This window comes from Neopelma chrysocephalum, unplaced genomic scaffold, assembly GCF_003984885.1.
Source record: "Neopelma chrysocephalum unplaced genomic scaffold, ASM398488v2 Primary Assembly neopelma1_22, whole genome shotgun sequence".
NCBI lineage: Eukaryota > Metazoa > Chordata > Aves > Passeriformes > Pipridae > Neopelma > Neopelma chrysocephalum.
In genome coordinates this window covers 18,375,911-18,402,276 of record NW_020897689.1, presented here as the reverse complement: position 1 = coordinate 18,402,276, position 26,366 = coordinate 18,375,911, and the positions used below count along the sequence as shown (strand labels likewise).

General features: G+C 36.9%; 1 long non-coding RNA gene across 2 annotated transcripts; it reads left to right on the top strand.

Moving 5' to 3' along the window:
- The first annotated feature begins 846 nt into the window (after window positions 1-846).
- On the top strand, window positions 847-25,777 carry LOC113976166. 2 transcript variants are annotated; one of them, XR_003537119.1, is made up of 3 exons: window positions 847-1,078; window positions 22,008-22,094; window positions 25,720-25,777. It is a non-coding gene; the product is annotated as an uncharacterized LOC113976166 (long non-coding RNA). The 2 variants fall into 2 exon arrangements; XR_003537079.1 differs by lacking the exon at window positions 25,720-25,777 and adding an exon at window positions 22,407-22,442.
- The last annotated feature ends 589 nt before the right edge of the window (window positions 25,778-26,366 follow it).

Here is a 26,366-nt window from a genome sequence, read left to right as displayed (position 1 = left end):
TAAGCAGTGGTTAGTAATATGATTATGAGTAGCTGAAATAAATATTCTGCAGCTGAAGTGCAAGCAGAGATGCAATCTTGTGTCCTGAATCTGGAGAACTTCTAATATCAGCTAGAGACTAAACCAAAATACACAGCTTGTGCTTTCCATTTTAGTATTGAATAGACTTCGTCCAGTAAGCACTCAGGTATTCACAAAAAATATGCACATGAAAGCACTTTACACACACAGAGATATCACTCTTGGAGGAAATGCTTTGCATCCAGAAAAACAGCCGAATTAGCATATCTGCATGACAGGGAAAAGTGACATATTGCTTTCTATAAAGCAATTATACAACTCACATTGGCAACTGTTTGGTATGCTCCAGCACTATTGATCCAGGAGCCACGTCACAATCAATCAGACTCTCAGAGGACTGTGAAAGAATTGCAAATGCTTAAGTTAACTAAGCACACAGTAAAAGGTTTTATTGGAATAAAAAGTGACTGTTTTCAGCTGCAGATACCTACCCACTTATTTTTTACCTTAGCTTGCTTGAAAAAAATAATTATGTGAGCTTAACAACTCTTTCAAAATACTGAGATCATAAACCAGCTCACTAAGGGTGCTGTTCTCTAATAGGAATGCCAAATCACATCAGACTAACAAAATGTGCCAAAACAAATCTCATAAACCACTATTTAATTCTAAGCTTTCCTCAAAATAATAACACTCTTCTGCACCATTTTTATGCTGAAAATCAGGGTGCAAGACCATTGGCTACTTATGCAGATCAGCAATATATATGCAGAAGTGTCTAGTCCCTTATCTGTATATTACTATTTGTTCTGTAGGCACCACCTTTACTAGTAATGGGACTTTCTTTACATGAAGAACCCCATGTTGAGGTTGCTGTAACTTAACTAGAAATGGCTGACATTATCTGTGACTCTGCCTGGTGCCACAATGTAGACTTACTCTCTCTTCTCTCCACCTCTGCTTGTTTTACTACAGCAAGACCAAACTTGGGCACCTCATAATGCCATGAAACATCCTGGCTCCACATGGTAACCTGACAAGGACTTGTCAGTCTTTTGTAAGTGTACATAAGTATTTCTCTATTTTTCCTCCATATTAGGTCTGATTTTTGCCAAGTGTGCATGAGTTGTGGGTCATAGGAAGATATTTTGCTATTAATCCTTCCACACCTGTCTATTCACATGTGCCTTCTCTATTAGAACTTGTAATGTCGTTTTTAGTGAAAATTGGATATTTTTGTTTAATGCCTTTAATCATAGTCTTACATTTCAGATGTAAATTTATGAGAAAACAAAGCTCTGCTGTAGGTGATATATATTCCAGATTGTAAGGAACTAAAATTCCAACTGGTGTTTCTAGAAGTTCTATATCTTGTCTATAGGCTGCCTCTTTAAAAAGGTTATGCAAAATCTTTCTTGGATGTTTTTAAAACTAGACACTGCCTGATATATTGTTGTAAACTACTTTCAAAAGTCCTCTAGAAGAAAGCAATCTAAGATTTGATTCCCCCTAATAAGTTTGTAGCGTCATCTAAGGTTTCCCCGTACTTCCTCTCAAGAGCAAGTCTGCAGGTCAAGGCCTCCCCCAATAGTATAAAATTATTTGAAAGACTTAACAGAAATATTGTGAAATAAAATTCAAAGCTTCAGAAACTGCTGTATGCAGTAAACTTTCATTAAATGTACATTAATAGAACAGATTCTGTTAAGTATGGCAGCATATTTCCCATAAGGTGTAAACTGAATAAAAACAAAATGCTGTTAATGTGTGTTTGAGCGCTTAAAAGGATTCATTGTTCAAAATCGTCATGACAGAATTACATTTGCCTTTGAATATATGATTGAATATAATCTAATGCTTGAGAATTGTTTGTTAAAATACTTGTCTAAATTGTTTAGTGTTGCACAGAGAGATATATACACAAGAACTACACTCCTACGTGCAATTTCCCTTTGAGGTCTTAATTTAGCTCTTTTTTAAATAACCACAACACTTTAACCTCTGAAAAGTAACATAGAGGAGATGCAGAACACATTTTAAGAAGCTGGAAATTTCAGAACCTGAAGGCTAGATGGTGACTCAGAGAATAAGAAATCAAAGCTTACCTTATGCCTGTAAGGTATCAAACTCAAATTTGGGTTTAGGTATGTGATCCCAGGAGCTTTGGACATATCCCCAGCATTCCCTGGTCAAAGTACCTGTGAAAGCATCCTTATCCAAGTAAGAGTGGTCCTTTGCTGTTACTTTTAATAAAGTAAAACTGTTAATGCTTAAAACAAGACCAAGAAGGTCTGCTGTGTAACTCAGTATGTGCAATAAATTTCAGCTGATTCTACTAGGGTGACAGAGCTGTTATGAAACAGAAAAATGTACATTAACTGCATAGCCCAGGAAGAAACAAACTATGTAATAGCCCATTACTTGGAAAGCTTCTGGAGTAGCTTTGGTAGCCACAGAACAGCTAGTCAGAAACTAGATAGAATCACTTAGAGATGTGGTAAAGAGAAATTATCACAGTGATATGAAAATAGCATTTTTTTGAGCCAGTATCAGCTTCCAGCCTATCCGGTAATTTGACCTTCTCTAAAGACTTGAGGTATAGTATGACACATTAAGTTCCTTGAATAGAAATAACCCCGAACACATAACAGAAACCCCACACACTTTATTTGCTGAAAACATGATGGGGGTGGGGGGGAGGGTGGTGTGGGGGTAGGGTCTGGTCACAGCTGAATCCCTGTGACCTTCAGTGAGGTAAGTTTTCTTCCTTAGGTAACTGTATCTAGGTCACATGGAAAAGAATAACAAGAAATCCCTAGAAAAAAATGAAAGGACCACCTGGCAATTTCAGGACTTTGAAGCAGTATTACTGATTAAAAAAAAAAATCAAAAACAAACTCAAAAAAAGAATGTAAATGTACACACTGAGAGTGAAAATGTGATGGGTACAAAGGATCAATCTTTTGGATGGTACAAGGATATGACATAGCATGTCATGTTTCTCATTCACCTAGAAAATCCTCCTACGTTTTCACTTACAAGTGCAGTTTTTCATGTTTGAAATGCAGATTTGGTGCTCAAAATCACAGGAATATTTTTGACCCACCAGACAAAAGTGCAGTGAACCTTGCGCTAAAGGAATTTTAAAATGGTGATCAAGCTGTAACACTTTTGTCTTCTGCTGTATGTCCTATTTCTTAAAGATGATAACGTAGCTGTTTAAGATCAGCTCCCCTGTGATCCTGATAACATGTAACAGAAAGATTAAGGATAAAGCTTAAGAAGTTCAAAGCTTGGTCATTAGCTTTCCCTGAGAAAGCAGAAATGCTCAGCTTCAACTCTTATTGTATGATTTTTCCCTGTGTCAGCCAACAGAGTCATTTCCTCAAACAACTCTCCTCCATGGGTCTTATTCCCATTTTGAAGATCTCATATTTTCTCTTTTAAAAATACAGTTTTCCTGCAAATGTCTGTGACTAACATCTTTTCTACAGGACTGAACAAAAAAAAAAAAAGGCAGGAAAACCCTACTGAACAAACGAGTTTGTACTAAGTCTTATCAGCCTTGCCCTCAGGGCTACTTCACACATTTACCGTGTGTCTGCAACAGAGGAAACTGCTCTTGGCAATGACCTTTCTGAATCTGTGGCGTATCTGTATCTGAAATCTGCAGCAGAGCACAACATTTCTCACCAGTAACCTTTTTTCCTACTTGTAAATGGTTCCTTTCACTGTTTTAATCCTTGTGGATTTACTCAACACTTTCTCTCTCTTGATCACTCACACACACACACGCACACGCACACGCACACGCACACGCACATACACTTGCTCATTCATTCTCCATAGCCTCATGCCCTGATAGGTTCTCTGTGTCTCTCCATGCAGACATCCCTTCAAAACATGGTACATCTTTCTTTTATTTTCCTCACATCTCTTTGCGTACAGTACCCTAACCACAGTAACCGTCTGTCTGAATTTCCGTATCTTGGCATTAATAAGGACAGGATGAGACATAGATGTTAGGTCTCACCTATTCTTTAAGCAAAACGGAATTACTCTGACTACATATACCCCTAATAAATTAGCATTTCTTTAAATCTGACAAGTGGGAAATAAAAAATATATCCTATTCATGTATCTGGCCAGAGTCTTAATTTCCAAGAGGTTTTTAACAAACAATTGGATTACTAAGCATTTAGCAGACACAGTCTTGAATTTCAGACTCCGCTTTCTATGAAAGCAGTTTGGTTCGTGTTTGGCAGTATTTGTTTATGGAAGTTTTAGTTCCATAGAAGGCTTCTCATTCCTCACCATCCAAGTTGTAATGCAATAAAGAGGATTGACTTGTATTAAATCCAGCTCTTATGTTTAACAGAATCAATAAGAGTAATATACCAAATAGCACAGAGATATCAAAACCATGCAGATGATACCATCACTTCAGCTGAGCCCAAATTCTTGATTCCTCACACCACTGCCAACCTGCTGGCTGGCAGCTAAGCTCTAGGTTTGAGAGGGTCAGCTGACTCACAAGATTAGGAAAACAACCAGGACAGCTCATATTCAAGTTTTGTCTCTACTGACTGTATGGCTGCAAGTGACTCTGTACACTTAGTTCTATGACCTTGAGTCTGAAAACAAGTAGTTACCACAGAAGGTACAGATGTAGGACATACATGTAGTAGGAGGCAAGGGATCACTTTACCAATGAATTTCTTACGTGAATGTGTACACCAGTTGGTTTGTGCCAATCTCTAATACATCATTGATAAGCAGCTGTTACTTTTACCAGCACAAGAATGTCAAACACTGCTAGGAGTGTCAATGCTTGCCAGTGTAAATTTTCCAACAGATCAAAATTTAATTTTACATCTGCATGTTGTTTTTTGTCAATGCCTATGAAGCTGTCAGATCTACGAGGGAGAAAGGCAGATCAAATACACACCAACAGCAGTGCTGTGTGATTGCATTTACAATCCAATAATACAGCAAACTGATAAAAAGGAGCAGTCTGTTGCAACAAATGATTGATGAATTTGGAGTGTAACACAGGCTTCAAATACAAAATACACTAATCGAGAGTTCTACAGCATCAAATGGAATATTAAAGCTGAAAATTAGGAATCAATACAAAATGCTTCAAATAAAACAAGAAATACCTACTCACATACTCTGATTTTATCTTACTAGGCAAATACAATTAACTTATCTCTAGAAATTAAGTATTAATCTTGCAGAAAAACTCTAGATAACTTGGAGGCTGATTCTAATGATACTATGGGTTCATCAGAGCTTAGACAATCACAATAACCAGTTTCTATTAAAGGAATAGGGAGAAAAGCCACAGACAAAAGATTTTTAAATTATTCTTTATGAGTGGAGAGCTTGTGTTTGAAAAAAAGGTTGAAAAGAAATGTTTAAAAATAAATAAATAAATTTGGAATAAATAAAATTGGAAATAATCCAATGTAGATTGAAGACAGACTAAAAATGGATAAAACGTAGCATGTTGTACTGTCAGGGAGGAAGAAACACTGTAAATGACATTAATGATTTCTTAAAATGAACTGGAAATTAGGCATTTATTCAACACAATGTTCTGAGGGTTTGGTACCTGCGGAGGACTGGAAGAGCCATGGCTTGAGAGAGCAGTTATAGCTTCTTACCTAAAACATCTTGAAAGTTCAGTGTGGGTGGGTTAGAGAAAAAAAACACAAAAAAGCAAAAAGTTAAATCCCAGTTCCTCAAATCTTTGTAACATAAGGATCCGAGATACAACAGCGCGTGGTCGGACTTTGGCCAAGAGCTGAGCACAGTGCAAACTGGCTGACTCTGCTGAGCCATGCCATGGATCAGCAGGGGACAGGAGAGCAATAGCAGAAACTGCTGGGAAGACACACCACCATATCACTTTGGGCTGCTCTCAGTGGTGTCTGACACTGACAACTGGATGTGAAAATCCTTGGCTGATGGTGCATGTGTGTGTGCACACGTGTGTGCTTTTCCTGACAGCTGATCTCTTGCTTGGACCACTTTAGAAACTTAGCTTTGTGGTGTCAGCTTGTTCCACGATCTTTTCCTTCCATCCTTGGTACACAGACTAATTTCCTGGCATTGTGTACTCTAATCACTGCTTTCAGAAATAATAAGACATTTATCAGCATCGCCATGAAGCCAGGATTTAATCTCTAGTATCTAAGTAGGCAGACCTTTGCAGTCTGGCCATTCTGGTAATAAAATTATGGGGAAAAAAGAGGTAAGTCTCGTGGCTATATGTTTGGATTAACAGTTTAAAATTGAATCCCATATGCAAAGATATAGAAAATACTCTGATATAGAAATATCAGCTACTGCTTTTGGAAATTGGTATTTTAATTAAGAGTTGATAGTATTTTTGTGGAGCTAAAGATGCACTGAAAGGTAACATTGTTTTGACACAGCATAACACAATTTAAGAGTCTCTATTATGCCTCTAAGAAATACAATTTGCCATTAGTCTGTTCTGTTGAATAACTACAAATCAATAAAGTTGTGTAAAACATTAAACAACTGTAAATACCACTTATCATTTCCATAGAAAAATCCTGGATGGTATCCCTTTCTTCTGTTATGTCAACTGCACCTCTCAGCTTGGTCATCTGCAAATTTACTGAGGAATTTTTACATTTAAAAATATCTGAAAATTTATTTATGACTCAGTAACATACATCTAGCATACACAAAATGAGTGCAGAAGCAAACTCCTCTGCAATAGAAGTATATGCTATCCTCAGCATTGTTTAACATCGATATTAACCACATGGAGTCTCCCCTGCTGTCACCACCCGCCTCCCCCACCAGTCCACCTGCATGGCTGCTTTAGTGACCCACTTCATCAGGGAAATGGGAGGAGTTTGTGCATGATCCCTCTGCCTTAGTGCTGCTGTGACTTTGATGCTGAGTCTGGTCAGATCTAGGAAGCAGAAGATGCGATTTCACAGTTTCTTTGCAATCCTACTGTCTCCTGGATGATGTTAGATGCTTTCATATCAGGTTTGACCTCAAGTTTTCTGGTCCTGCGAGGTAAGAAACCTCCTCTCCTGCAGCATGTTTCCACCCCTCTCTGGTCACTCATGCTCCCCATTTCAGGGTAACAGTAAACAGACAGATTCTCTGTGAGTGTAAGCTTGTGTTTCTTTTTCCTTAGTTTTTTGATATAGTTTGAGCACACAGAAGTTAGAATAGACCCACATGTAGATATTTGCAATCATAAATAGTAGTTCCATATTTGATTTATTTTGCCATCTATAACAGAAATGTTACAGGGGTAATTACCATTACATGGTAATTAAAAAAAAAAGAAATTAAAAAAGATATCTTGGTATTTTATACCAGAACTCTCTGTTTTTCTTTTCAACGCAGCCTGTCATCATTCTACACAAACACACACAAATGCAAAAGCTGCAAAACTGGAAAGAAATTCTATTTCAATATGATGATGAAGTTAATATGTTGGTGTGTTTTTTCTCTAAATCAAACCCTATTATTCTGTTAGAATGTAGAAATTTTCACATTTATAAAAATAAATATTTTTCTGTTGGCTTGGCTTCATTAGAAGAGAGATGGAATGCGGAGGAACAATAGTTTTACTCATTTAAAGGAAAAATATAAATGCAAGCCTGGAAGCTTGTTACATAATAAAATATTATTAATTATGCAAAAGGTTAATTAGGTATTTTGCTGTTATATCTGAATAGTGGCAACAGTTAAGAATAAAAATAAGTAAGAGAGAGAAAGAAATGTAGCCACATGGGAATATTAAGCAATACACTTAAGTGCCCTTATATTTCCAACTGCAAAACTTCATGAGAATCCCCATGAAGGAATTTTCTTTGTGTGTTTTTTTACAAGTGTGCAAAAAGAGACAGAGAATCAGAACTTATGCTGACTGCTCAGTCCCTATAAACAAAATTTATCACAGTGTAGTTTAATTTCCTGTGTATCTGAGCCCCGATGGAGGAACTTATATTTTGTCAGAATGTGTCTTATATGCCCATGCTCCTGCTGATTTCAGTCCACCCTGACTAACACCTGATATTTATCTCAAGATAAAAATATTTGTCTTAAGAGATAGATGCAAGTATAGGATTAAATTTTTCCTGAATCAGGGCTAGAACCACAGAAACATAGTTTATGTTGGTACTCTGGAATTTATCTAGTTGAATTCCCTGCTCAAAACAGATCTCATTAATTCGAGGCCATCCCACACTTATGGTAAAACCATGCAAGCAAACAAACCACCTAATATTTGATTAGAATTTCCCATACTCTAGCTTGTGTCAATTGTCCTATTCCCAGGTACTTCTAAGAATAGTCTAACTTCTTCTCCCCTGATCAAAAAAATATTTAATAAAGAAATAGGTCTCAAATTAGTCCTTATTGTCCAGTCTAATTAGGAAGTATGCATTCTTAAATCATGGTCATCTTGACCAGTGTGACATCCAGTTCCTTGTCTCTGGAGATTCTTTCTCAATTGTGCTGTTGCACTGGATCCGACTGGGTTGGAGTTGACTTTCTTCACAACAGTGACGAACCGTTTCCCTACTGTGCTGTGGTTTTGGATTTGTGGCTAAAACAATGTTGATAGCACACCAACTATTTTGGCTGCTGCCGAACAGTGCTTGCACACCATCAAGGTGCTCTCTTCTTACTATTCTCCCTCCCCCCACCCCCTTCCAAGAGTCAACTGGAGGTAGAGAAGAGTTTGGGAAAGGACAGAGCCAGGAGAGTTGACCTGAATTGTCCAAAGAGATATTCTATACTATATAATGTCATGCTCAGCAATAAAAACTGGGGTAGAGGAAGAAGCTTCTTCCCCCTCCACTGAAACAGCTATTGTTTGAAGACTGGCTGGGTCTCAGTCTGCCTAATGGTGGTGCTGAGAGATTTTAATTTCTTTGCCTTGCTTTCTTTTTATTTTCCTATCCCTATTAAATTGTCTTTATCCCGACCCATGAGTTTCCGAACTTCCAGTCTTCCTACTTTCTCTCCCGTCCTGCTGTGGGATAGGAAGGGGAAGGTGAGCAAGCAGCTGTGTAGATGCTTGGCTTCTGGCTTGGGTCTACCCATCACATCCAGCTCAGGTGCAACTTGCTCTTGTTGAACTTCACAAGGAAGTTCATGAGGCCCATTTCTACCAAGGTGTCTCTGAGTCACAGCCCTGTCCAGCAGCTGTAGGGCTCTGAACCTTGACAGCTAATTCTAGAACTAAGATAGATTTGTGTGGTCAAATTTGCTACTAAAAACTTTTTGCAAATAAACTGTTTGGAAGGATCAATAAACTCACTGAGAGGCATATAAAATATGTCCAGTAAAAGAAAAACATGGAAGCATCTGAAATAATTGTTGAACAGGTGAGATATATAGTTTAAAAAATAATGAGAATAATACTTTTCAGGTAATGAGCAAATCAATTTTCTCAAGACTATAAATTCTTGACATTAACTACTTAAGCCAATACCTACAGATGTTGCCTGAAATCAGATTAAATAGAAAATAAAACTATACATATAATTATTTTAGAGTTGTTTTTTAAGTGATTCCCCTTTTATTTGTAAGGTTTTCTGAGCATTACTCCTTATTTAAACCACAGTGTTTTGTAATATGATATCCATAGTAGGTGTGACTTCAATGGATGGTTTCAATCCTACATTTGTGGGTGAGAAAACAAACCCTCTAAAACTTGAAAGAATTAAAAATTCTTTTTTACTTTGAGCAGCTAATTGCCTGTGGTAGAAGGAAATACACAAGAAGGTTGTTCCTCAAAATCCTCATCTCTAGCAGATGACATGGTGGTTTGAAGAACATTCTCACCTGACAAGCTGAAACACACTGCAGCTTGTGACCACTGTTTTGACAAAAAATTCTTCCTCTAGTTTTACCATTAATATAATTACTGCTTTCCATTAGCTATTCTCTAACAAATTAAAGTCTTAATGGTTTCACAAAAAGTAATTGCAAAATATCCTACACAACAATGGGAAATCTAATGCTTAAATTTAAAAGAATTTTTGCTTTTTTGGGTAATATAGAAAAAAAGTTCATGCACTATACACATCTTCAGGATCAGAAATGCTGTTCTTCTGCAGGTATGGTTTACCAGCTTGGAACAGGAACATCTGAAAGGAAAAAAAGATTGCAGTGTATGAAAAATTAAGCTGATGATTATCCCAGGACTGTGCTAGAGGCAGTTTTGACTGGTTTAGAGATTATTAAAAATCTAGTGGTTCCTGGCTACTAAACTAGCTGCTAAATGTGACCTGTCAAGCTGTATTGCCTGCTGCCGCTCTCACAGAAGGTATCACATTGCTCATGTTCATGATTCTCCTTCTCCACTCAGTGTTTCTGTCTTGCAATTGGAAGACAATGTTGCTGTAGAAACCTGTCCAGCATGCTGCACATAGAGTTGATGGCTGAAATTTTATTTGTACCTGATACCAAAGCAGGGCATGATAAAATTGGCTGGAATACATATAAATCTGCTCTGGTCATGTGTTCTACTCCCGTGTAGATGTACACTGTAGATATGAATTTTTCAGAGCAGTACTCTAACTTGCAAGTTAATTAGAATTACCAATTATTTTGTGTTTACTTGTACATGACAGTAACTGTCACCACAGGCTATATGTGACTGGTTCAATTACTAACAAAATAGTGTTTTACTATAAATATTATCCACAGCTTCCTGATCCAAAAAAGGCAATGCAAGCACAGACACCTATTCCTACAGATGAATGTGATCCCTGCTCTAGAATCATGTACTGAAAATACAAACACTTTTCCACCTCACTTGTCCCAGAGAAGTTTAAGGTTTGAAGGCTCAGTCATCAATGTATCAGTGAAGTCTGTTTGAATAATGGGTGTATAGCTGTGATGCAGACACCAAGTGGCCTTCAACACACTGCACAAACTGCAATCCATGAGAAACTGCGTTCATCGATTTATTTTGATCTGTTTAGGACCTAGACTGATGAAGTCCCTTACTTTCTGTATATACATTGCTTATACAGTGCTTTAATTGAAGCTCTGGTGGTTGCAACAAGGCACCTTAAATGTGCACACGCACATTTACACACGTTTCAAACTTGGAACAAACTAAATTTTGTTAAAAATAAGTGCAGGGTTGACTGGATTCTTTTATGTTATCTATGCTGTACTTACAGAACTGAGATGATTTTAAAGTCTTGTAGAAGCATATCTGTTCAAAGATTATTGCTCATACACAATGAGGAAGACAAAGTGAAATTCAAAGTATTCTACCCTTTTCTTGTTTTACTGAAATGGGATTATTTATTTATGTTTCTATTTACTTTGCTGTCTGTTAACGTTTTGAGACACCCTATTATACATTTAGCTTCCTTGTAAAAAATCTTAGCTGTATATTTTATGGATTTTCCTATGAACATGGGGTTTTGCCTTATGATTCTACAAGAACCAGAGTTGTTGTAGAAAATAATAGAGTGATAATGAAATACAGGGGTTTTTTTACATTGAAGAAGCTTTCAATTTAAAGACTTGTAAAACAATTTTTTAGATTTGCAAGATAGCATAAAGCATTAACCATTACTAGTCCTAATTAAATGTCAGGAGAATTCCATGACAATTTCTACAAGAGAAGAATCTTCTCTTTTCATTTTGGATCTTTGTTTGGCACTTTTATTTGGATGAAGTTTATAAGATAGAAGTCTGCTGTTAGCTTCATACAAGCTTCAGTGTAATCTTCAAAGAATTCTCAATCTTCCTACACATTGATGGCATTTCTTTTGTCTCTTTCCTCTACACTTTTATATACCACCTCCTTTATGAAATATATTTCGTTATGCTTAGCATTCAAAGCCATAAAGTCTGTCAATTGATTTCAGTTTTTGTCTCTGCTCAAGCATAAAAATGCTAATAATTTTCCCCTTTATTGCAGTCTTAGAGACTTCCTAGACCATTTGACTATTTACTTTTCCCACCAAAGTCTATCATAAAATATCGAATGAAGTAATTCTTTATGATCTTCATTATATCAGAATCTTCACTGCCTTATGTGTTTTCCAGGAGTAGGTCAACACTTCAGAGTCACTTTAATTAGTACATGATCTAACTGTGTAATTAACTCACTGGCTATATATTCTCCTCAGATCAATGTTATAGAATATATTCATAGATAGATGGTCTTGGAAGATAATGATTCGACTTTGTGGAATGCACTAGGTAAAGAGAGATTATAGCATCTCAAAAGACCAGTGTTTTGTGCTGTTACCTATTCTTCTGTGCCTCTAAAAAGAGTCCCTGAAGAATTATTTGAACTGTTCATTCAAGATGACAATATATATTGCAGGTGAAGGCTGGGATGCTCATGTAAAGAAAGCTACAGAGCTGCATATTGATTAGATGAAGGTATATTTGTTATCTGGTACTGCAGCATGCATAGTGGGCCTGCTAATTAAAACATTTCACCCATCCTTGCTTTTCTGTTCAAAATGAAACTACGATGGAAATTAGTGTAGCAAGTCCACTTAGTTTTAAATGAGAAAAGTATAATGGCTTGTTTTGCATAACTCTCTGTAGGTTACCTCTGTTATTGTGGACTTGATTACTTTCCAGTACAGGCAGAGGCAGTTAGAGGCTAGAATAGAGAGAAAATGTACAAAATCTTGGCTATGTCACTTCCATACATTCTTCCACCCGAGGATATGTATGCAGCATGGACTCTGTAGGAGGGAGCAGTTTGAAGAAGATTAGGACTATCTCATGTACAGAGCGGCAGATGCCACTAAAAAGTGCTGTGTGTCACTAACAGTAATTTCAACACTGAGAAGAAGCAAATCCGTGAGATTCTGCAGATTGCTGCACGGCTCAACTGGATAAAAAGAATAGCAGTAGAACACTTCAGACATGAGAAAGAAGAAATTCTGTTGACACAGTGTGGACATCCACAAAGTAGACTAGGGGATCCCCTGAACAGCCACTGTGAGGACAAGGATACTTCAAATCTGAGGTTCATGTCATGCTATTGCAGATGACATGGGTCAGAGGAACTTTACTTTAGGTTTGGCAATTTTCCTCAATGAGCTATAGAAGTTACTCAAATGACTATCATCTCAGATGAATAAGACTACACTGCAGATATCTAAAGTCAGAAAAACCAAATTCCACTTAGATTGAATGAAAAACAGATTATGATGGAGTTCTATGGAATTTTCACGGTTACAAAAATATTCATAGTTTCTGTGGAGGGTAGTAGAAAATACGCATCTGGCAAAACAAGATTTGGATTTCTTTGTGGCAACTACTGGGTGTAGTTAACATACTAAGATAATACTGAAAATCCTTTTTAATTGTTTCTTCATTAAATCTGGCAAGTAATTCCTAAGTCACAGAAAATAAAACACCTAATGAGAACTTACAGTATGAGTTGGCATTAGAATAGGCTGAAGAAAAAGAAAAAAGAAAACAAACAAACTGAATTTTCATGTGTATGGAATTTCTCGTATTCCTCAGAAGTACAGAGGATGACCCAGGAGAAAAATATTTCAATATGAGAGTAGTTTATTCAGACACTAGTAGAATAAAATAAAAATTGAGAAAGAAGCTGGCATTGTAGGCTTTATTTTTTTAATGAAGTAAAAACTTTAAAAGTCAAAGTATGTGTCAACTATGTCAACTGATAAAGGAAAATGAACTATCAAAGCAGAACACTCTAATATGATAAAATATAAACTTGCTCATGAATTTGCAAAAAAAGATTAAATGCCAAAATGAGAAAAAGCTTGTGTTAGAGAAATAAAAGGCAGTATAATGCAAAAGGAAAAAAAATTATAAAACAAAGAAACCTGCCTCTTTGAGATACTCCTCAGTTCTGTGATTGTCCTGGATGCTCAGCAGATGCTTAGCATTTTGTTAATGCATAAGACAGAGTGAAGCTCCATCTACCATGGAATATCCTAGTGTTCTCTTAATATCATGTGATTTGGTGATTCCAGGCTAAGAAAACAATTACATTTAAATTGATTAGCATAATATACCAACCTGAGGTTATAATAGAGAAGGGATAATACAGGGGAGAAGAAAGTAATGAAGCTAATTATATTTTGTATTAGTGTAGACAGAAAATAGCTGGAGAGGGGATATTAATAGTAAAAATCTAGAATCACACTTTCCTGTTGGGTAAGACTAGTAGCAATGAAGTCAGTAGCCTGTTTTTATTCTGATGAGACAGAGATTGTGGTACAGGATTCAGAGATGAGTTCAACACTGGGTTTCCATGGCCAGATTTTTGTAGTGAGAGCTACAGGAGTGGTGGCTTCTGTGAGAAGCTGCCAGAAGGTTCCCCCATGTCTGACAGGGCTAATGCCAGCCAGCTCCAAGAGGGACCTGCCGCTGGCCAAGGACAAGCCTATCAGTGACAGTTGTAGTGCCTCTGGGATAATAGATTTAAGAAGGGGAATAAACCTACAAAACCACAGTGAGAGAGAGGAGTGAAAATATCTGAGAGAAACAGCTCTACAGGCACCAAGGTTAGTAAAGAGGGAACAGCAGGAGGTGCTCCAGGTGCCAGAGCTGAAGTTCCCCTGCAGTTTGTGGTGAAGACCATGGTGAGGCAGGCTGCCCTCTGCAGTCTCTGGAAGTCCATGGGGAAGCAGAGATCCACCTGCAGTCCATGGAGGAGCCCACACTGAAGCAGGTGGATGTCTGAAGGAGGCTGTGACCCCATGGGAGGTGTACACTGGAGCAGACTCCTGGCAGCACCTGTGGACCCATGAAGAGAACCCACATGGGAGCAGGCTTGCTGGGAGGACCTGTGAGCCCACAGGGGACCCACACCGGAGCAGTTGGTTCCTGAAGGACTGCACCACATGGAAAGGACCCACACTGAAGCAGTTCAGGAAGAACTGCAGTCCATGGGAAGGACTCACATTGGAAAAGTTTATGGAGAACTGTCTCCTGTGGGAGGGACCCCATGCTGGAGAAAGGGAAGAGTGTGAGGAGTCCTCCTCTGGAGGAGGAAGGAGCAGCAGAAATAACATGTAATTAACTGACCCCAGCCTCCATTCCCCAACCCCCTATGCCTCCAGCAGGGAGGAGGTAGAGAAAATCAGGAGTGAAGTCAAGCCTAGTAGGAAGGGAGAGGGGGGGGGAACGTGTTTTAAGGTTAGGATATCCTACTGTAATTCGACTGGCAATAAATCAAACTAATTTCTGCATGTTGAGTCTGTTTTGCCCATGATGGCAATTGGTGAGTGACCTCTTCCTACCCTTATCTTGACCCACGACCCTTCCGTTCCATTTTCTGTCCCATCCAGCTGAGGAGGGGAGAGATAGAGCAGCTTTGGTGGGCACCTGGTGTTGAGCCAGGGTCAACCCACCATACCTGGATGGACACACAGCATAAAATCAGGATGGCTTTACAGAAAGTACTACAATTCATGCATTGAAAATTGCACATTTCTTACCCTGTGCTCACTAACCGTAAGAATCTCATCATTCCCTCTGAAAGGAAAACATAACATAGTTTTTCATAACTGTGGCAGAACTGCAGATATTTACAGACACTTCTGAAAATTGTCACTACCAAAAGTTCCCTCCAGATTAATTCTCATTTCAGTTTAAATCTCCTCTGCTGTTATCTGACCATTAGGTATAGGAATACCAATTCAACCAATTGTCTCTGAGAACAAAAAAAAAATCCTTATTTCCAAATTTTAATTACATGTATTTGATTCAGATCTAATACATTTTCTTACAAATTTTAAGCATTTACATGATTCTAAGATAAAACTGAATATACAATTGAAATTACATCAGTCTAAAAATTCTACTTGTTGAACCTCTTGAATCATTTATAAGTATTATAATCAACGGAGAGCTGTTTTCTAGAGTCTGACCTAGCTAGTGTGAATAGCTGTAATTTCTTTTAAAATGAGTAATGCCTCAAACTCACCAAGGGATCGCCTTTGTTAGTGTGACAGGAAATGGAGGTGGACATTTCTATTAGCAAAAACCTATTAGACTGTCCAGATTGAAAAATGCAACTCTTAATCAATGGCTGTAAATAAATTCATCAAAAATAATGAAAAAGAAAGCCTAGCCAGGTCAAATAAGAAGTCTGGCTGTCTTTCAGTTAAGTTTTCCCAAGGACATAATGAGAAATAAATCCACTCCCCTACATTAATGAAGCCTCAATGAGAAGCAGCAGCAGAATATCAACCTCTCATGTCAGGAGGAAAATACCTCCTATGAGATAAATAATGTTTCTGGCAGGGAAGTATGTATTTACTGAATTAGCTTCAATAAAATAACATTTACATAAAATCATATTAATTTCAGCAGGGTGTTTAACATTTCTCTGCATCCATCTGACAAAACAAAAATGGTGTGTAATGAAAATTTGTGTTGAAGTTGTTACTCACTCTTGGAATTAGAGTAATATTAACTAAGTTTAACTCAAATGTTTCAGTTTATACATAGCTCTTTCACCAAATTACAGTCTTGCCATGAACTGTTAAGGGCACATTATTCCATATTTTTAATTGGAACTGCCCAAAATTTATAGTTTGTCAACATAAGAAAAATTAAACTTTTCTAATGCCTGCAGAGAGCTATATTTCACTAGCTGTCCTACTCCCTGGGTACTGCTGTTGTCAATTATAGGCATTTCTGAAGTGCAAAACAAACACAGGAACACTTTGTTCCTTGGTACTGTCTGTTTCACTGTCTGACTAATTCCCAGATGACTCCACTACACTCTAAGGGGACACATTGGATTGGTTTTAGAACTGGAGAACAGCTATTTGACTGTGTTTGAAACCAAAAAAGTTTCATTTCCATCGGTGTATTCCTGCCTGAGTATCTCTGATGTTGTGCTGTAAGATTTCTAGAGATGTTTTCAAAATTTTTTATGGCCACTTCTGTAGTTCCTCTGAACATTAGTTTCATTTATTAGAAAATTCTTGCTAGAACATAATCCTTTGTAGGTAGACCTATTTGCAGAAGCATACAAAAACTGCAACAGAGGCAACAGAGATGAATTTCATATAATTCCTATGTAATTCTGATAGTACAGAAGGAATAAACAATGCATGAGAGTGCAAAAATAACCCCAAACCTCTCCAAATGGACTCCTTCCTGCCCTCATCCATTTTCTCACGTTTACAAAGCATTAGTCAAATCATATCACCTGTGATATACAGGTGATAAACAGATGTCTGAAAGTACTCCACATAAGAGTTTTTCCTGATTCAAATCAGAGCTATTTAATAATCTTCTATTAATCACCACTTGTAAAAGTTCACAATTATAACTGTATTTTAGAAAGGTTCTGGATATACTTTATTTGATCAGTCCTGGCTCCTAAACTGGTAGTTGACAGAAGTCTGCATCCAAACTGTGGGGCAGGAAAGTTTTGTGGTGTTCCCTGCGCTTCTGGTTCCACTCCTTTGCTCATGATAGGAGATCTGTCAGAGGGTCTCCTATCATTTTTAGATAAAAACATAAGTATGCTGCTGCATACTTATGTTTTTATCTAAAAAAAAGATAGGGCATTGGAAAAACACAGGAGAAAGGTGAACAAACCTCAAAGAAAGGATGGTGCATTCCTTGGTCTCATCCCAACATTTAATCAGGATGCATCTGGTATTTATTTCCAGAATGGGAGGCTGGTGAGTGTTTCCAAGTTTATTGGTTACCTACTGCATCAAAGTTTTGTCTGTCCTTTCTAAGCTGCCAGATAATTCCTCTTCTTTGCATAGGCACTATTATAACAATGGGTGCCTGAGGTGCAATGGAGGCACCCGACACCAGCATCTGTCCTTGCTTCTCCAGGGCAGAAGCAGATCATAAATCAAAGACAAATATCAAAGGAAATTGCTAGTCATGTTCTATGCAGAGCCTCATTTCTATAGGGACTGTTTACTGAATACTCAGGAAGCAAAAATTCCTCAGCAGACAGACTCTATCTCTCTTAGATATCTGTCTTCTGTTTTGAACTCTGAATCCTCCTTTCCACCTCCGTGATAACCCAGAATTTCAAGTGCTATTCAGAAATATATTCCCTTTATTGACAAAATACTACAAATAATCAGTCTGCTAAAGAGACAGAGTACATCCAGTTCCATAGACCTGAAGAAATTATTTCTATGTTTCAACAAAGTACTTCCATGTTTTTAATTCTTTCTTCAATCAAAAATCTCCCACTAACAATCCCAAAGTAATGTGCAGATGGACATTCTTATGAGTTTAGCAGTATTATTAGTGTTAACACACTAAAACTTCTGCATGTGGCGTAACCTATGAAGTGAAAGATGTTGCTATATACTATTTCCCAATATGTCAATAAAAACGGAGACTTCATGGATGGTAAAGAAAAAGGGACAGGCATAAATGGCCCTCTAAGTTCCAAATGCTTTGCTTATTAAGGGAAACGTCTTGTAAAGTTTATAATAACTTAGGGTTTTTTTTAAATTAAGATGCTAACAATAAATAATTTAATATGAAATTGATGACTTTTCTTATAAAATTCAATGAATTTAAATATCTATATTTGAAATGAAGGCATTACAACTGAAATAGCAATTCTATATGTTCAAGGGTGAAATCTTGCTTAGTGCACTATTCTGTATGTAACTATGCACGTATATAAAAATACTATTAATGCAATTTTAGCAATACATAGACCCATGCAAGTACAAAGAAATGGTAATAATGAGATCAAGCTACACAAGGGGCATGGGTTTCTATTCCCTTTTATGATTTTGATGGGTTTTATATATCCATCAACACAAACATCACCATCTGCCATGAAATACAAAGAATTTGCAAAAAATCAAGAGATATAATTGTTACATTTCCCTTTGCAAAGGCAGATTATTATGGTTTTATGTCTCAGGATGCTTCCTTGACACAAAATACTAATAAAAAATTTTGAATCATTTTAGTGTTTAAGTAGTAGATGTTGTTCAAAATGCTGGTGGTTTGAGAAGTGTCAATCCTCGTGCACCTTTAATTACCTTCTTGGTGCATCTTTAGCTTTCTTTTTTTCAGACAGTACATCCAGGAGAGTTGCAAAGGCAGTAGTTAAAATCTACCAGAAGCTCCTGTAGGAACCAAAGAACTGGCAAAAATCTTTTCAAACAATACTGTCACCTACTTAAGTTCCTAGATTTATAATGGAGGATTACTAACCAGTGGATAAATTATCAACTTTTCAATAAAGTGTGATTTGCACAGTTTCTTTTTTCCATTATCCTTCTTGATTCTTCTGTATAAACATTTAGCTGATATCATAAAGTACTACCATTTGTGAAGACTATTTTCTTCCTCTTGCAAAGCAGTTTAAAATGTCATACAGATATTATAATTCAAATAACTCAATATGTAGGATACCAAGGATAGAAATTCAAAGACTAAATAGCTTTATAGGTCACTTTCCTCCTGACATGTGCCTAAAGCCCTCTAAAGCTCAGTTTTCCATAGGCTTCCTTTGTGATCCTTCTCAAACTGCATCCACAAAAGAAACATTCAGTTCTCTGGAAAACACCAAAAAAATTTCAATGTTGACAGTTTGATCATTATCACAAACTGAGACTTTTATTGAGGAAACCCAATTATTAGCCTATCTGTCAGATGATGCACAGTCCATAGAAATCATACATTATATACCTGTACATATCTTCATATACTTGTACAGAAAACTGTAGATTCAGATCATAAAACTGGGTAGTGTGCAAAGCAAAAGGCAGACTTTAACACAACTGCTCATTAGTGCACAGCAGTACAACATTCCAGAGCAAGGTTACTGCAGGTTTTTTATTGATATTTGCTTGTTTTTTGCAGTTATAATATAATGTTTCACATTAAAGGGGGAAAAAAAAGTGAAATGTATTTAGAATCAGAGAATGGTTTGGGTTGGAAGGGACCTTAAAGATCATCTAGTTCCAACTTCCTTGCCATGAGCAGCAGCATCATCCACTAGACCAGGTTAATCAAAACCCCATCCAATCTGGGTTTGAACAGTTCTAGGGATGTGTCATCCACAACTTCTCTGGGCAACCTGTTCCAGTGCCTCACCGCCCTCACAGTAAAGAATTTCTTCCTAATATCTAATCTAAGGCTGCCCTCTTTCTGTTCAAAGCCATTGCCTCTTGTCCAATCTAGTAAATGTAGCAGAACATTGTCTTTTCAGGAAGAATCAGGTTAAAAATACTGTTCCTATTTTTTAGTGATTTTTATAAAGTTTTTTTAAAATGATCATAATTGAATATTGGAGACAATAGAGTGAATACATACTTGTTATAACTGACCATTATCTAGAGACTTTTCCCTGCCTCTTCTTCACATAGGTGTGACTCCTTTAAATTAATCCCTAATACTTGAAGAATTAACTCTTCTTAGTATCTTGGGATATGCTTTTTAAAACCAGTCATAAATCACCCTGTGCCTTCAGTGACACAAGACCTGTGGTCCAACACTCCAATATTAGTCCTTTTATAAAGAGTGAATTCACAGATATTTTAAGTATAGTCATTTTAGAACAGGTTGAAAAGACACAAAGTCTTCTTGAATAAGTGTAATGCGAATTAGAAGACAAATGAAACCTACTATCTCTTAACTACAAGTGTCTGTTGTCAAAGAGAAGGTAACTTGTTAAATTTATTGGTAGATGCTTCCTTATGAAAGGAAGAGAATAGAATGAAGACAACAAAGAGAAAAAAAGGAAGACTAGAGGGCAGTGATGAAAGAAGAGTCTTAGAAAAATAGCTTTTTTCACAAATTAAACATTTGCACTGGTATGCAGCAGATTGTAGAACAGAAAATGCTGAAATTATGATGATCAAGGAACCATCATATACATCAAATAGTTACATCACACATTTTGACATTTAAAAAATTAAATCCATTGACTCCCCAAGACAGATGTCACTAACAGATGAATACTATACTTTCCTTAAGATGGAAATAGAAGAAAAATGCAGATGAGAAGACTTTGTTGAAGCAATGCCACTGACTTTAACAAAGTTACTGAGGTTATAAATGTAAGCCCTGGAGATCTATTTAGGTCATACCTGAAAAAGAGTTCAGTATCTCTAAAAATAACTTAGGTACTTTGAAAGTGAGAGCTGACTAAGGAGATACCAGTAGTTGTTGAACATTTTAAAACAAGAGAAATAGAAAAAACCCCCAAACAATAAAGCCTCATATGAAAGGTGATATTAGGAAAGAAATTGAGAGGTAATATTTTGCTGCTGTAACTCTGACATGAAGTTTTATACTTGCACTGATCTTCTTTCTAAACTATTCTGCAAAAAGATTCTCCATCCAGGCCAATCAACAGCAAATCTTCAAATCAATTTCTAAAAAATTCACTTTTGTTTTTTCTGTAGCTTTTCTAAGTGGCTGCAGCTAGAAAGCTGCTCTTCTTTTTTTGGTGCAACTGCTTAACAGAAGCCCGAGACATTTCCTGTCAGCTGAGATGCAGTCAACAGAATTGGGTACCCCCTGAGGCCACCCTGTTTCCTTCTGTGGGATCTGCAGTGCCCTGTATGCTGGTGAGGTGCATGGCAGCAGAAAAGGCACCTTCCTCCCTGCTCCTGGGTGCCCACAGCCAGCATGAGAAGGCATCTGTGGGTGGGTATGCCACCTGGATGGGCTGGTGGGTGTTTAGACAGGCTGGTGGCCCGGGAAGAAGGCACCTAGTGATGCAGGAAGCCTTGCCCAGATGTGGTGGACACCTGTGTACAGCTGGGTTTGGTGGCAGTTTGGCAGTTTGTAGGTCTGGGCATGACCTAAGAGAAGGGCTCTAGGGGTGTGTTTGGACAGGAATACGCATTGCAGCTCAATATTGTTCTTGACACCTGTATGCATAAAGGAGCTTACTGGAATGGATGTTTTTGTAAAGGTTTGTGATGGGATTTGCATCTCTTTTACTGGCTTTTCTAAACGTGTGTTTTGGGGCTTTTTAGGCATCCAGATCTGTGAAGCCCATGAGAAGGTGGGGACTGCTCTTTCGTTTAGCCCTTTGCTCAGAGGAGAAAATGACAGATGGAAAGGTAAGAGAGGCAAGAGTCACCACATTGAGCTGGGAGTCCACAGCTCATGCTTAAATAAATAGTGCAGTGAGGAGCAGAGAGCCAGCTTTCAGCAGTGACTCGGATCTTCCCAGGGGCCAGAGTATATTGCAGTTCACTCCAAATAAAAAAATTGCTGAGATGCCTGGAAGCAAGAACTCACCTTTGAGCACGTAGTGAGAAAAAGAGTTGAGTCCAAGAACTTGTAATTCTACCCTGTCTTACCTACTTTTTCCTGAGCCAGCTTTCTTTGAGAGTTTAATTTCCAGGCTTTTTTTTTTTTGACTGTTTAAGAACTTTTGTGGAGAGATCGCAGAGAGGAAGAAGTCTAGCTACAACCACTGTAAAACTGAGGTTGTTTCAGGGTCTGGCTCCAAAAAGATCAGGTGTCCATTGAGAGAAAGGACTTTGCAGTTTGAAAGCAGGTTAGTACTGTCACATTCGGCAAAATGAATCAAAATTGCTGTTGGCTCCAGTAGAAGAGATAATAGGAACTTACTGAGGCTTTCCACCCTACAGAAACTGTGATTTATAAGGCAGGAGTGGATAGTATTGTCATTTTCTAAGTTGTTTGGGTTTCCAAGTTTCATATGCTGTATATTTATCATTCAACTAATGTCGCTTACAACTTTGAAGAGGAAAATGAAATCACTATGTTGTCCATGAAGTATGCAATTAAAAAATTTTCCTCAGCATGCTTTTTTATTCACAGTAATGAGGGATAGTGATGATGAAACAAGTAAGAATATTCCTTTTCAGTAGAGTTACTTTGGTCTCTGGGTCTCTGTTATCATGTCAGCAGGAATGTTAAGGAGAACTGAAATCTCTGTTTTATGCAAGACACTTCTATAATTTTTCTGTATCAAATTTAATTTCAGGAACCTGACATTTTTATGATTAAGCAATTTGTCAAGCTTGCTATCTAAAGATTTGTAAGCTTATTCCATACAGATTCAAATTATTTCACACCATTTCCATATTGGGATACTGATGAGTACAATCATTTTGTCTTGGGTTTTTATTATTTACAGTAGTAATTGTACATCATAGAAACTCCAATAAAACTAATTCATAAAAGTTGCATCATGGACTCAAAGTTATGCTATTTGATGTGAAAAAAATAAAATAATAACCCTTTTTAAGAAAATTTTAATCACAAGAACAGCTAGTGAATTGCAAATTAGCTTTAATTTAAAGCAAATTTAAAGAAGGGCATTTTTTGTGATGCAGAGATCATTTTAAGTTGTTATTGATAAACTTTGCTCTTTTCTGGACTTGCTGTAGGTATTGAAGGACACCTGAAGTAGCCAGATATATCTTTCCTAATACTACTGTTTCTCCTTCCTCCTAAGTGGTTGATTGGTAGACCTTTTAGTGGCAAACTGAAATGCAGGCTTCTTTATGCTTCTGACAGTTTTTCTGTTATTTCTACTTGGATCTCTGTCATTTTTTGTAGAGCTGAGTCATATAGCTCTATTATTATTATAATGATTTCTGCATTAGTATACAAATAAAAAGGTGGGTTAGAAAACCCAGCTAAACAAATTATATTTAGGTTACTTTCTTTTTTCCTGCAAAGAAAACTAAATTTCTATTTGCTGTGCTTACTGTTTCCTGTGGCGGGACTAAATTTTTTTTTTTTAATGCTCAGTGGAAACTTTCTTCTTATGTGAATGTAAGAGGACACAATCCTCTTCATGAAATAAAAATAGGGGAGAAAAATCTTTAAGAACCATAGAACATGATTTGATTTCAAATAAACACTTCTGTGAAACCACATTTCCATTTTTTCTTGAATGAAAGCAAGAGAAGCTATTTTTGAAAATTACAATGAAGAAATCAAGCAGTACAAAACAGGTGGAGTGTTTCAGCTAAAATCAATGCCACTCACTAGTTCACATACAATATGTCTACATAGGCAGATTAATCTATTCATGAGTTCCAAATAAAGAATCCTCATGTTGCATGTCTTCTTGGGAATCCTAAGTTATGTCATAGTCTGAAAATCCTTGCAGTTTTTCATTAAGTTTATATTTCTTTTACTTAATATTTTTCCTGTTTATTATTTCATTAAATATTTTAATGGGTTTGATCTCATCAATTTGTAAAAAGATATCCACTAAGTTGTATCAGCAATTAATTCGGGGATAGAAGAGAACAGAGATGGCAAATGTGTTCTTAACACAAGAACATCACGAGATGTCTGGACAAAGAAACAGTACAATTACAAAGAAATGTAACATCTTGACACAGATTTTTCTTGTACACTGTCACCCCTCAACTGAATGAAGATGTATGAGGGAAGATGTAGTCAGTGTTATCACTTTTCTAGCCCAAAGCAAACAGCAAAGTTTATCTTCAAGTATTTGTTACATCCCCTGCTTTTTTGTTGCGAAAGAGTACTCTTTGTCACTTTTCTAGGTTTAACCATACTAGTGAAATACCTGCTCTTTCTGTCTTAACTCTGTTCATGAAATGTTCCACAAAAGTGTAATACAGTTAAAGTTTCTATGCTAACAGTCTCTTTTTTATCCCCTGTAAAGTGACAAAGCATAAATATATATAAAGAAGAAAACAATTTCATACTTGGTAGTCTCCCTCCTCCTTCCCTCTGCCCCTGCAAATGTGTGGATAGAAAATATGAGCAGTCAGTTCAGCATCATTCTTCCTCTGCTGTCATTATTTGCAGTTTCTCACAAGTGGTAAATGTGTTTAAAGGACTGCTATTCTTATTTACAACCTTCATATTGTTTACACATAATAAAAAGCAAAAGAAAGTAAATACTTGGAATTAAAAAGTTGTCTTGCTGTAGTTGTATAACGTAACATTTATTTCGCAAATAAAAAAGAAATTTGATGCAAACATGAAACTCCCTCCTCTAGCAAATTATTAAATATCAGCCTAGAAGTATTTGATGTTTGCTGGGATTTATTAAATACTGAAGTATTTAATACTTAAGTATGTATCTTTCTCAGCCAGATTCACTAGATCCATTATGGGGTTTAGAGAGAATGTTTTTTACCCCATGAGAAAGTATTTTCAGTATTTTGAAATTCAGTATTAATGCATAATAAATCCAGGATCAAAGACTAAAGAGTCATCTCTTTCTACCACTATAACTGTAGCATATTTGTACTTTTTGATTCTTACAGGAATATTCCTATGTAATATGTTTAATCTTACAACCCTTGATATTTATTTTAAAATTAATTTCAGTAGTTTTTCAAATGTCATAACAATGCAGGTTTTCACAATAGTGGTTCACATATTGCTATGCCCACTGACAATACCTGTGCCTGGTCTTTGCTTTTTTTTTTTTTGTTATTTTGTTGGTTTTATTTGGTGGTTTGGGTTTTTTCTTTTTTTTTTTTTTAATTAGTACTAAGGCTTGTGCTGTAGATACTCTGTCTTCATAACTGACAGTCTCTCTGTGGAAACATGTTGTTTTTTTCCAAACCTTCTAGTAGGGTCCCTGAGGGAGATTGTTTTGGGAAGATACTGGAGCTAGGGACAGGTTTTGTTTGATAGACTAAATTCTATCATATCAAAAGAATATGTACAGAAGAACTGAGGCATAGCTTACCTTTTTCTTACTTGTTTTCCTAGTGAATGTTGGGAATTAGAGTTAGGAAACATTCAGGGATATGCTATATAGGAAAGAGTTGTCTGGAAAGAGGCAGAGGTAAGTTATTACTTCACATAAGCAAATCTCAGTACTTTGCAGAAGAAATTTGTTCCATTTGTGCCTTTTTGTCGTGGAAAAAATAGGGGCAGAGGTTAAAAATGCTAATTTTGATGAAAGAAGGCAGATCTTCCCAGATTTATAGTCTCAGTGGAAAAGTTGCTTTTTAAAGTCTAAGCAAAAGCAGTCTAAGCAGACCCTTAGAACTGTCTAGGAAGAAGTTGAACTCTTCCTGCAGACTCTGTCCCAAAGATCCCTCCACAAGATAAAGACAGTCTTTATGAGTATCCCTTTGAATGTTTAGTTATATGTCGTTCTCCTCATAGAGCACTGGCAATCATAAAACAAGCTTCAATCTGGAGTGGAGACAATAATAATTCTGAAGCTGTGATGGTTAGCATGCCTGCCATTCCTGATAAACTTTGACTGTGCTAGCTATGGTAGTTAATGATGTCAATACTCACGTCCTCCTCAGTTACATGCAGCTACTCAGGCGGATGTATACTTGAATGGATTGTCTGTTTACTTGGATGTAGGTCTGAGTTTAAGCCAGGGAAAAACATGTTAGAGA